This window comes from Vigna angularis, chromosome 1 (genome assembly GCF_016808095.1).
Source record: "Vigna angularis cultivar LongXiaoDou No.4 chromosome 1, ASM1680809v1, whole genome shotgun sequence".
Lineage (NCBI taxonomy): Eukaryota > Viridiplantae > Streptophyta > Magnoliopsida > Fabales > Fabaceae > Vigna > Vigna angularis.
In genome coordinates, this window is record NC_068970.1 from 46,863,672 (window position 1) to 46,876,292 (window position 12,621).

The following is a 12,621-nucleotide window of genomic DNA, read 5'->3' on the forward strand; positions in this document are numbered from 1 at the left end:
GTGAAACTAGATGAATAATAATGGAAGAATGAAAGATAAAACCCTAGAAAGGTGAAGAGGTAGCCTGAGCATCCAAGATCCTCCTTCAAAGGGGTGGAAGAGAGAGTGTTTGCTTCGTTTCTGCCAAAGATACAAACCCTAGGACGTCCTAAAGCTTATATACTATTCTAAAATATACAGAAAATTAGGTCCATGTCCATAAGTGTGCCGCTCAGCGGTAAAGTACCGCTCAGCGGTAAGTGCGTGAGTTATTTTCTCCCCTCAGCGGCCATTTTGCCCCTCAGCGGATCCACCGTGATCTCTTGAGTGCCGCTCAGCGGTAAACTGCCGCTGAGCGGCAGTTGCGGCTTCTCCTTTTGCACTTTTTGATGTCTTTTCTGATTCCATCTCTCTCCTTCTTCACTTCTTTCACCAAATTCACCTTAAAACCTGCACAAAAACACTGAAATCAAGCATAAACCTGTCCAGCTCTCTTATTTCTGAAAATATGAACAAAAGCATGATTTCAAGCTAGTTTCTAAGTGTTAAAGGTTGCTTTTAGTATCAATTTTAAGCATGAAAATAACAGTTTTTCAACTGTTATCACAACCCCAAACTTAGAACTTTGCTTGTCCTCAAGCAAACAAGATGTAACTCAATCTTCTACCAATTCATATAATGGTTCACTCATTCAAAAATTTTCTTTTCAAGATAAGTAAAGGCTTCAATCAAACTTATGACCAAGATTTCAATCAAGACGTGCACATGCTTTGGTGTTCACAAAGTTACTTAATATCCAACAAATGCTATTTTTTTTTATGAATGATCAATCAATTAAGCATGGATGTTCATGTGCTCATGGAATATTTCCTCACCAGGTAAAGTGTTTCACTCAAACACAAGTGTATAAGAGGTAATCACTCATTCACTCCACTATCACAATGTCATCTGAATCAACTTTGCCTTTCATTTAACCACAATCAAAAAGCATTCACAAGCATGCATCATCACAAGGACTTTTCAATGGCTTATAACGTGGCTGGGCTAACAAGAAAATTGGTTTTTCTGGATCACAAAATCCTTGAGTTAAGAGAATCATAATAACACAATTATGCTTATTTTTCCCAACTTGCCTTTGCATTGAGCTTTGCCTTTCTTTTCTTTTCTTTCTCTTTTTCTTTTCACATTCTTATTTCTTAGTTTCTTAGCTCAATGCTTTTCCCTTTTTCTTTTTCATGCTTTCCCAACAGCCCCAAACTTGAACATTTATCAATACCACATAAGATTTTCTACTTAACTCAAGGTAAAGCTTTTCAACAAGGTTTTTCAATTTATGTTCAAGGCTAAGGGTTTAAAGGATAGAACACAGAGTGTTCTCTTTTAGTGGGCTAACTTTATGGATTTGGCCAATAAAAAGGGTTCCAACAAATGGCCTTGATCATGTGATGCAAAACAAGTAATTGATTCAATCATAGAAAACCTGGGCAAAATCATTCATATTTCCAAAGTAATAGCATTTAATCAATAAAAACTCTGGAGCTCAAAACCTCACATATAAGCTCATTCACATTTGACATACACATCCTGCTTAATCTCACAATCACAATCATAATATCCTGCATTTGTTCACAAAGCTTGTGAATCACCTGTATAAGCATTTTATGTGCACATCTATCTCAACATCAATCAATCAATAATCATCATCAAGCATTACTTATCACACAATCACAGTCAATAGCAAACCATCATAACAAACCAGGTTTCCAATAGAGTACATCAACCCTAATCTAAAACAAAAGTAAATAAGTTCAGAACACTTAAACCAACAAAAGCATAAGTTAATGATAGCATTCATCAGTAAATGCTATCTCAGCTCCTCATCAATCTGAGCTGTCCTCTGTATCTTCCTCTTCTTCCTCATCTTCATCTTCTTCAAATGCATCATCATCATCAGCTTCATCTTCTTCCATCTCCCTAACTGAAGCTTCAGCTGCTTCAGCTCCTCCTCCTTGCACCGGCTCTTCTGGCCAAGCTACCACATTATGGAATTCCTCCATAGTCCACCTGTGAGCTGGAGGTGTATCATACATCCCCACAATCATCTCAGCAGTAGCCACCTGCCCTCTATGAATGGACTGTAACTGAGCACCTATAAGAGACATGTACATGTCCCTCATCTGGAACGGTTCTGCTTCATGTGTCTCAGCAGATGTCTGGCTCTGTGCTTTCCCTCTCTCTCTGCGAGCACGGCGTGGTGGAACTGGCTGAGCTACCTCCTCACCTCCATAGTACTGTCTGTAATAGGCCTCATCAATGGCTTTTCTTGGCCTTTCAAATGGTGGAGCAGAAGTGTCCACCCCAGCTATCTTGCAAAGGTGAGTGATTAAGGAGGGATGTCCTAGGGGTGCTTTGTTATTTGAAGTATTGGCACACACACTAATCTCATCAGCTATCACCTGCCCAATATTAACATTTAAGTTCCTGATAGCACAGTAGATGAAGAGTGCCCTGCTGAGAGTAATATCTGACAAATGTGAACATGGCTGAATGTTGGCATGAGAAAATTCCATCCAATACTTTGCAAGAGGAGTCAGATCAGTCCTCCTAATGTTTACCACTGAGCCAGATCTATTCCTTTGGAAGTGTCCTCCAAGTATACATAGTACTCTCTCTACATCCTCAAAATCAGCCCCTTCCTCCATGCAAAGAGCAAACTAGCACTGCTCACCAACCCACACAGTATCTAGGAAGTTATTGATAGAATCAGGATCATACCTGATAGCATGGCCTCTGACATAGCCCAGATAATTTTCAGCTGGATAATCACCAATCTTCTTTGCGTTGGTGTAGAATTCTTTTACCACAACTATGTTGGCAGGTGCAGGATATGTGGCTAGCTTTCCCCAGTCATTCCCTAACAATTGCTCTCCAAATTGAGGAGCAAAGTTAGGTATCATTCCAGCTTTTCTCTCCATAAGGAGTCTCCTGTCTTGCACCACCTTGAAGTGCTTCTCATGTTTCCGAGAGAGGAACCTACTAGAATGGGGTTGTTCTGGTTCCTTTTCCTTTCTCTTCGTTGCCATGGTTTTCAATCTTTTTCCTGAAGAGGATGCCATTCCTGCAATCAAATACAGATACAAAACCACAGAACATGATGTTAGTCATTAGTCAAACACAGAATACAACTCCTTTTCGGAGCTAAACCATCGCTGAGGGTCAGATTTACCCCTCAGCGCCACTAGTGCCACGCAACAAATCAAAAAAATCAAATCTGGCAGAGTGCCGCTCAGCGGCAATTTACCCCTGAGCGGTAACTCTGCAGAGTTTTGAAAAACCTCTTTTTAAGCTGTCCTAACTCCACCCAAATGCAATTTTCAATTTTCTAGATCAGAATCATGCAGTTTAATTGGTTCAAACATCAATTATATCATCAAATCATTCATGGAAATCAAAACCCCTAAATATTCATGCTTTGACAATCACATTAAAAATTAAGAACCCTAGAATGAACAAAATGCTTTACTTACTTGGGTGGAGATACTAGATGCAATGAGAATGCTTCCAAGCTAAGATGCTCTCTTCCAACCACAAACTTAGATGAAACACTAGTAAGCAAGTGAGTTGAAAAGAGATTTTCTTAAGAGGGAAGAGGGAAAAGATGTGGAAAAGCTTGGAAAAGGTATGTGGGAGTGTTTGTGCAGAGAAGAGCCTGAAAATAGAAGCTTATGCGCAGCTTAGGGTATAAAAATACCCTAATGGGCTCGGGTCCCGCTAAGGGGAAGCTAAAGCCCATTCTGCGAGAGTACCGCTCAGCGGCACTTTCGTGAAGTGCTCTTCTCCTTCTTTTCTTAACCTACGTGCCTCCTAAACATGCCCCTCACTGGTTCCATACAATTCAATTCTCAGGTTACTTATGCACAACCCTATTATACTACTATAATGAAACAAACAAGAACAATCAATCAACTGGGTTGCCTCCCAGGTAGCGCTTGTTTAACGTCACGAGCCTGACCCAAAATCCACCAACACCCATCAGTAGGTGTTACAATCTTACCAACACCCATCAGTAGGTGCAAAATTTTCTCACCAACACCCATCAATAGGTCTTACAATGTTACCAACACCCATCAGTAGGTGTTACAAACTTAGCATCCTTCAGTAGATGCTATATCCAACAAAATATTTACAAAATAATGTTCAACAGATTACAAATTACAAACCAAAATAAAATTAAAAGTTTTGAAATCACTGGGTTGCCTCCCAGCAAGCGCTCTTTTAACGTCATTAGCTTGACCCAGTAAAGCTCAACTTCCTTCTTCATAGTTGATGTTGTTATCCCACCAACTCCTCAGCTGTTTCCTGTGCACTGTTTTGAATCTTCTAAAATGTGGAGATTCAATCTCTATCATCTCCTTCTCTTTATAGCCTTTCACAACCCACAACTTGTTTTTGATTCTCACAGGTGTACCAAGTTGGGGTCTTCCTTTCTTCCAGTCATCAGGAACTTTTCCTCCTTTTCCAATCTTTTTTTCTTTATGCACCTGAAACAACAAACAATGGTTACCTGTAACCTTGGGCATTTCATCTTGATGGCTAGTCATTTGTGCATCTTGAAATGCAGCTTTATAACTAGCTTCTTCCTCCTGTGTTTGACTCTCATCTTTAAAGACATCTACAACAACTCTCTCCTCTCGGTCCTGGAGCACCACTATACCTTCGTTTACATCAATAATAGCTTTGGCCGTTTTCATAAACGGTCTTCCAAGAATGATAGGTATCCTTTTTGTCTCCATCTTCATCACCACAAAGTCTGCCAAGAACTGGAGTTTACCCACACAAACTATAATGTCCTTTGCAATCCCACATGGTTCCTTTGAAGATCCATCGGCCATCACCAAATTAACCTTTACAGGTTTCACATTAACATTGCCAATTTGCTCCATTAAAGAGTAAGGTATCAAGTTAACACTTGAACCTAAATCAAGAAGAGCTTTTTTAATCCTTTTCTTCCCTATGGTACAAGGGATAGAAAAACTTCCTGGATCTGTCGCTTTAGGAGGGAATGGCTCCTTTTTAACAGTTTTACACTTCTTTGCCTCATCATCTTTACGTCTTTTCTTTGTAGAGACTTCTTCATCAGATTTAGTGTAAACTCTAATTTGTTGTAGAATCTGCTCCCAAGGTGCATCATTATCCACCATCTTGAATAATTATGTGAAATCCAGTTGTTTCCCTTGATTTATTGGAAAAGGAAAAGTATTTTTGCTCTTTATTTGTCTTTTCTCTTCTGTTTCTCCTCCTTCTAACTCAACTATCTCTTCATTAGTACTCTCTACCACCTTGTATTCTTCTCTGGGGTTAACCTCAGTATTAGCCCCAAAGTTTTTACCTGGCCTCTCTTCCACTTGCTTAGTAATCTGTCCCATCTGAATCTCCAAATTCTTTATAGCAGCTTCAGTGCTCTTTTGGGTAGACTCAGTTTTCTGTATGAAATTATTGAGAGTTTCTTCAATCCTCAAGGACCTTTCATTAAGCATAGAAATCTGCTGCCATAAGGTGGGTTGCTGCTGCTGCTTATTAAATTGACCAGCTTGCCCAGTTTGCCCTTGACCAATACTTGGGTGTGGTTTCCACCCTTGATTGTAGTTCCCTTGACGGTATTGATTGGTCATGTAGTTCACATCCTCTACGGCTTCTGCTGGAAAGGCACATTGACCATTGATATGGTCGCCCCCACATAATTCACACAACTGAGATTGTACCTGTGCAGCAGTTTTCAACTCTTTAGGCAATTGTGCAAGTGTTTTAGTAAGAGTCTCCAGCTGTTGAGTTAGAATTTTATTTTGTGCTAGCAAGGCATCATGTGTCTATAATTGTAGAACTCCTTTCTGTTGCATAGGAGCTCCTCTTTCACTGTTGAGCTCATTATCACTAGTAGCCATATTTTCAATAATTTTTGTTGCTTCCTCTGGAGTTTTCCATTTAATGTTTCCTCCTACTGATGCATCAAGCATCATCTTGGTTTGTGAACCAAGACCTCCAAGGAAAGTGATGGACAAATTTATGAGCACCAAAATATGATGTCACAAACTTGTTTTTCAATCGGCAAGTATGACCGAATCGTTCAAGTAATAAACTTGGTAGGACCAAGTATCGTTCTTCCCAAAGGACTCACGGCCTAGTTTAGTTATGTGATTTGTTGATTAGCTAAAACTTACAAACGAAATAATTGAGATCTTATATGCAAAAGACGAAAATTAAATATGTATGCATGAAGTTTTGATCAATGGCAAAAAGCAAAAGATAAACACTTTCAATGAAATATATGTATGAATATGTTGTTGGGGGTCAATTTCATCTTATCCACTCTCATATATTTTAGGAATTCAACATTCAAATCATCATTGTTAATGCCACTCTCTAAAGTACCTTTCTAGAAGGCTTCTCCCTAATCACGAGTTCATACAATTCCTAGCATTCCTAATGATCAGTTCATAAGTGCAGGAGCTTAAGACAACCAATATCATATTGGGAGAAATTCCCCGGATCTAGACTTCCCCGTACGTTCCCGTATCGACAAAACCAATAATCATGCATCGAATGAGTTAAACAATGCAAGCATTAAGCAAAGAGGAAAAACCCTAACTAATGATGAAAGAAAGCATAAATCTTAATTAAAAGATGTAAAAATAGATTCCATATATGAGAGCTTCACAAGATTACATTGATTCCCCAACAAACATACAGAGTTTAGTTCACCATATTCATGGTGAACCTAGATGAATTACAATGAAAGAATGAAAGAATAAACCCTAAAAAGGTGAAGATGAAGCCTCAACATCCAAGATCCTCCTTCAAAGGGGTGGAAGAGAGAGTGTTTGCCTCGTTTCTGCCAAAGATACCTAACCCTAGGAAACCCTAAAGCTTAAATACCATTCGTAAATTACAAAATATTAGGTCCAAGCCCATTAAAGTGCCGCTCAGCGGTAAACTACCGCTCAGCGGTAAGTGCGTCAGCTCGGTTCTTCCCCTCAGCGGCCATTTTGCCCCTCAGCGGTCCTCCCGTGAGCTCCTGAGTGCCGCTCAGCGGTAAACTGCCGCTGAGCGGTACTTGCGGCTTCTTCTTTTGCACTTTTTGTTGTCTTTTCTGATTGCATCTCTCTCATTCTTCACTTCTTTCACTAAATTCACCTTAAAACCTGCACAAAAACACTGAAATCAAGCATAAACCTGTCCAGCTCTCTTATTTCTGAAAATATGAGTAAAAGCATGATTTCAAGCTAGTTTCTAAGCATAAAGGTTGCTTTTAGTATCAATTTTAAGCATGAAAATAACAGTTTTTCAACTGTTATCACAACCCCAAACTTAGAACTTTGCTTGTCCTCAAGCAAACAAGATGTAACTCAATCTCCAACCAATTCATATGATGGTTCACTCCTTCAAAAATCCTCTTTTTCAAGATAAGTAACAACTTCACTCAAACTTATGACCAAGAGTTCAATCAAGATGTGCACATGCTTTAGTGTTCACAAAGTCATTTAAATTCCAACAAATGCTATTTTTCTTGAATGATCAATCAATTAAGCATGGATGTTCATGTGCTCATGGAATATTTCCTCACTAGATAAAGTGTTTCACTCACACACAAGTGTATAAGAGGTAATCACTCATTCATTCTACTATCACAATATCACATGAATCAACTTTGCCTTTCATTTTACCACAATCAAAAACATTCACAAGCATGCATCATCACAAGGACTTTTCAATGGCTTATAATGTGGCTGGGCTAACAAGAAAATTGGTTTTTCTGGATCGCAAAATCCTTGAGTTAAGAGAATCATAACAACACAATCATCTTATTCATTCCCAACTTTCTTTTGCCTTTGCATTTGCATTGAGTTTTACTTCTTTTTCTTTTCTTTTCTTTTTCTTTGCATATTCTTACTTTTTAGCTCTTAGCTCAATGCTTTTCATTTTTTTTCCCAACAACCCCAAACTTGAACATTTAACAATACCACACAAGATCTTCTACTTAACTCAAGGTAAAGATTTTCAATTAAGGGTTTCAGTGTATGTTCAAGGCTAAGGGTTCAAAAGATAGAACACAGAGTGTTCTCTTTTAGTGCGCTCAATTTATGAATTTGGCTAATAGAAGGGTTCCAACAAACGGCCTTGATCATATGATGCAAAACAAGCAATTGATTCAATCATATAAAACCTGGGCAAAGTCATTCATGCTTTCAAAGTAATAGCATTAAATCATACCAAAAACTCTGGAGCTCGAAACCTCACATATAAGCTCATTCACATTTGACATACACATCCTGCTTAATTTCACAATCACAATCATAATATCCTGCATTTGTTCACAAAGCTTGTGAATCACCTGTATAAGTATTTTAATGTGCACATCATCTCAACATCAATCAATCATAAGCATCATTCAGTATTACTTATCACACAATCACAGTTAATAGCAAACCATCACAAGAAATCAGGTTTCAAATAGAGTACATCAAACCCTACTCTAAAAACAAAAACAAATAAGTTCAGAAAACTTAAACCAAAAAAGCATAATCATATGATAGCATTCATCAGTAAATGCTATCTCAGCTCCTCATCAGTCTGAGCTGTCCTCTGTATCTTCCTCTTCCTCCTCATTGATAACAGTTGAAAAACTGTTATTTTCATGCTTAAAATTGATATTAAAAGCAACCTTTAGACTTAGAAACTAGCTTGAAATCAATGCTTTTATCTATATTTTCAGAAATAAGAGAGCTGGACAGGTTTATGCTTGATTTGAGTGTTTTTGTGCAGGTTTTGAGGTGAATTTAGTGAAAAGAGTGAAGAAGGAGAGAAGTGACATTAGAAAAGACAAGAAAGAGTGCAAAAAGAGAAGACGAAGGCACCGCTCAGCGGTATTTACCGCTGAGCGGCACTCAAGAAGTCACGTTGGAACCGCTGAGGGGCAAAATGGCCGCTGAGGGGAAGAAAGAAGACGCGCAACCACCGCTGAGCGGTATTTACCGCTGAGCGGCACTTTTTGGACTTGGGCTTTTGTAATCTTTTGTAACTCTAAATTAGTATATAAGGGCTTGCACGTCCTAGGGTTGAGTATCTTTGGCAGAACGAGGCAAACACTCTCTCTTCCACCCCTTTGAAGGAGGATCTTGGATGCTCAGGCTACCTCTTCACCTTTATTGGGTTTATTCTTCCATTCTTTCATTGTTCATCTAGGTTCACCATGAATATGGTGAACTAAACCTTGTATGTTTGTTGGGGAATCAATGTAATCTCTTGAAGCTCTCATATATGGAATTTATGCTTGCATCTTAATCTAAGACTTATGCTTTCTTTCATCATTAGTTAGGGTTTTTCCTCTTTGCTTAATGCTTGCATTGTTTAACTCATTCTATTGCATGATTATTGGTTTTGTCGATACGGACACGTACGGGGAAGTCTAGATCCGGGGAATTTCTCCCAATATTATACTGACAATATTATATTGGTTGTCGTTAAGCTCCTGCACTCATGAACTAATCATTAGGAATGCTAGGAATTGTATGAACTATTTGATTAGGGAGAAGCCATCTAGAATGGTACTTTAGAGAGTGGCATTAACAATGATGATTTGAATGTTGAATTCCCAAAATGTATGAGAGTGGATGAGATGAAATTGACCCCCAACAACATATTCATTCATATAATCCATTGAAAGTGTTTATCTTTTGTCTTTGCCATTGATCAATTCATGCATACATGTTTATTTTTCGTCTTGCATAATATAATCCAATTATTTCGTTTGTAAGTCTTAGCTAATCAACAAACCACACAACTAAACTAGGCCGTGAGTCCTTTGGGAAGAACGATACTTGGTCTTACCAAGTTTATTACTTGAACGATTCGGTCATACTTGCCGATTGTGAAACAAGTTTGTGACATCATATTTTGGTGCTTACAAATTTGTCCATCAAGTTTTTGGCGCCGTTGCCGGGGACTCGTGGTTTAACTGGTTAATTTGTGTGATTATTGATTATCTTTGACTTTTTGAATTTCTGTTTTTATTTTTTCTGTTTTTATTTTATTTTATTTTATTTTGATTAGGTTAGATTAGGTTAGATTTTATTTTATTTTATTTTATCTTTTTAGATTAGGTTAGATTTTATTTTATTTTATTCTATCTTTTAGATTAGGTTAGATTTTTTTTTTTTTAGATTAGGTTTTATTTGATTCTATCTTCTAAATCTTTTTATCTTCTGAATATATATCTTCTTCTATCTTTTTGTGCTAACAAATATTTCCTAGAGTTTTGTGCCTAATGTCTGCAGAATGCAATTTGGTCAAGAATTTAACTATATGGGCACTTAATTCTACCAAAGTAATCTCAACCAATGGTGGGAACCTCACTCAAGCATGGATCAAAGCCAATTTTGGCAAGCTGCCGGACAATTTGAGAACCAACCACAACAACAATGGCAGCAAAAATCCTCTCTATCAGAAAGTTTGGAGGACACCCTTCAACGATTTTTGAAAAGTTCCGACTCTACTCAGAAAAGCATTGAAGAATCATGTAAAAGGATGGAGATGCACTTTCGTTACATTAGTCAGAGATTGGATGATGAGGTTAATACTGAAGTTAACCTTAAGGAGGAAGGGCAAACCAATGTCACTGAAAGTGACAAGATTCTTGATGAGAAAAAAATAGAGGGAGATGCGGAAAAGATAGAGAGAAAAGAGAAAGAAGAGTTGAGTGAGAAAAATAAAGATGAAGAAAAAGAGAAAGAAGTGGTTGAGAGAGAAGAGAGAAAGAAGATTTGTGTGAAAATAAAGAAGTTGAAAAGAAAAAGAAAAGGGAAGAAAAAAATAAAAGAAAAGAAAAAGAGAAAATTGAGGGAGAGAAAAAGGAAGAAAAAGAAGATGAGAGGAAAGAAGAAGAAATCATATGAAAAATCACATCCTCATCTAAAGAAGAATCATAGGAAGGAAAAGAAGTTCAAGTGCTTTATGGAAATCTTCAAGAAATTGGAGATTAAAGTTCCTATGATTGAGACACTGCAACAGGTTCCTGGTTTGATCAAATTTCTGAAGAAGTTCAGTAGGAAGAAGAAAAAGAAGAAGGAACTTGAGCTTTACTGGGTCAAGCTAATGACGTTAAAAGAGCGCTTGCTGGGAGGCAACCCAGTGATTTAAGAACTTTTGATTTTATTTTGGTTTTGTAATTTTTAAGTTGTGGACTTTATTTTGTAACTATTTTGTTGGAGATAGCATCTACTGAAGGATGCTAGGTGGTTAAGTATCTACTGAAGGATACTATGTTGTAACACCTACTGATGGGTGTTGGTAAGAAATTTTGCACCTACTGATGGGTGCTGGTAAGTTTGAAACACCTACTGATCGGTGTTGGTGGATTTTGGGTCAGGCTCGTGACGTTAAACAAGCGCTACCTGGGAGGCAACCCAGTTGATTGTTTGTTTTTGTTTGTTTATTTTTAGATAGGATTAGCATAAGCATTTTTAACATTGAATTGCAGGGAACCTATGAGCGACAAGTAGGGAAGGCACGTAGGTCAAGAAAAGAAGGAGGGGAGCACTTCACGAAAGTGCCGCTGAGCGGTACTATCGCAGAGGGGCTTAAGTTCCCCTTAGCGGGACCCGAGCCCATTAGGGTATTTTTATACCTCAAGCTGCGTTTTAGGGTTTATTTTCTGGCTTCTCTCTGCACAAACACTTCCACACACATTCTCTTAGGTTTTCCACATCTTTTCACTCTTCCCTCTTTAGAAAATCTCTCTTTCACTCACTTTTTCACTAGTGTGCCATCAAAGTTTGGGGTTGGAAGAGAGCATTCTAGTTTGGAAGCATTCTCATATCATCTAACATATCCACCCAAGTAAGTAAAATGCATTTTGTTCATTCTAGGGTTCTTGAATTTGAATGTGATTGTCAAAGCATGAATATTTAGGGATTTTGATTTCTATGCATGATTTGATGATATACTTGATATTTGAACCGATTAAACTGCTTGATTATGAACTGGAAAACTGAAAATTGCATTTGGGTGGAGTTAGGACAGTTTTTAAACGAGTCTTGCAAAAATCTGCAGGTCACCGCTGAGCGGCATTTACCGCTGAGCGGCACTTTGCCAGATTTGGTTTTTTCTGGTTTTGCGTGTGGTACCGGTGGCGCTGAGGGGAAATTCTGGCCCTCAGCGGTGGTTTAGCTTCGAAAGGAGTTGTGTTCTGTGTTTTACTAATGATTAACATCATGTTCTATGGTTTTGGTTTGTGTTTTGAATGCAGGAATGGCATCCTCTTCAGGAAAGATATTGAAAACCATGGCAACTAAGATGAAAGAAAAGGAACCAGAGCAACCCCACTCTAGCAGGTTCCTCTCTAGGAAACATGAGAAGCACTTTAGGGTGGTTCAGGACAGGAGACTTCTAATGGAGAGAAAGGTTGGAATGATACTTAACTTTGCTCCTCAATTTGGAGAGCAAGTGTTAGGGAATGATTGGGGAAAGCTAGCCACTTATCCAGCACCTGCCAACATAGCTGTGGTCAAGGAATTCTACACCAATGCAAAGAAGATTGGTGGTCATCCAGCTGAGCATTATTTGGGCTATGTCAGAGGCCATGCTATC